The following is a 1,334-nucleotide window of genomic DNA, read 5'->3' on the forward strand; positions in this document are numbered from 1 at the left end:
TGTTTTCTGGCATTGGGGTGAGGGAAATCTTTCACTGTAGTTGCCTTTTTTCCCAGGTATCTTGTCTCTGTCAGTCTCTGAGTAGGTTTATTATTTATTTATTTATTTATTTATTTATTTATTTTTGCTGTATTTGAACTTCATAAATGCCACTCAGGGTATCTTGGTATAGGTCTGTCTCTGTATCTTGTCTGAGTCTTGTTGGGCCCTTTCAATGGAAACATTCAAGATTTGCTTTGGATAAGTGTAAGGTATTTCTTGCTTATTGTTTCTCTGCTGTGTGCTCAGTTTCCTTCTGGGATTCCTTTTATATAAGTATAAGATCTCTCATATCCATGTTCATGTAAATTATTATCTTTTCTTTTCTCCTTTTCATCTTGGTCTTTGTCCTCTGAGTCCTGGGGGAAAAATTCTTGAGACTGTATGGTTTTGTTCAGTAAATAATGTCCTATCTACTAGATAAATTTCTACAATTGTTTCCCCAGACTCCCTTTTCTCATAGATCTGGTGTAAAAAGCAAATACTCCTGAAAGACCAGACCACTCACTTACTCAGACTTCACTGAGGGTAGGTTTTCCACAGCTTCTTTTTCGGTGACTGCAGAGAAGCTGAGCTCTCAGGGCTCTGTAGGGAGGCATTGGGACCAGCTTTATCACATTTCGTTGATATTCTCCTGGCTGGAGATTCTCCTGGCTGGAGATCTCAAAGGCCAGCATATGCACTCAAAGGGAGTGAGGGTACCATGAGCTCTGAAATGGCACGTGGGAATGGTACCTCTTGTTCCTTACATCACGTTATGATTATAAGAGCAGTGGATTTTTTTTTAACATAGGCAATAATAAAATACTGTGTTCTGGGTTAAGGAAGGGTTGAAGGAGAGAAGACATCAGAGAAGGAATTTGGGGAAAAACGTAAATATCTAATGAGCATTTATTCAGCGATTTGCTGTGTGCTGTATATTGGAAACCTCTCTTTCTGTTATCCAATGAGTTTTTCAGTAAATTCTTTGTTACTTCAAGTAACAATTAATGAGATTTTACTGAAAAAAAAAATGCTAGACCAGGTTCAGTGGCTCATGCCTGTAATTCCAACACTTTGGGAGGCCGAGGTAGGCAGATTGCCTGAGCCCAGGAGTTTGAGCCCAGCCCAGGCAAAATGGTGAAACTCCATCTCTATAAAAAACACAAAATTTAGTGAGGTGTGATGTCATGTGCCTGTAGTCCCAGCTACTCAGGCGGTTGATTGAGAGGATCACCTGAGCCTGAGAAGCTTGAGACTGCAGTGAGTTGAGGTTGTACCACTGCATTCTAGCCTGGGTGACAGAGTTATACTTT

Source organism: Cebus imitator, unplaced genomic scaffold, assembly GCF_001604975.1.
Source record: "Cebus imitator isolate Cc_AM_T3 unplaced genomic scaffold, Cebus_imitator-1.0 Scaffold50, whole genome shotgun sequence".
NCBI classification, from domain to species: Eukaryota; Metazoa; Chordata; class Mammalia; order Primates; family Cebidae; genus Cebus; species Cebus imitator.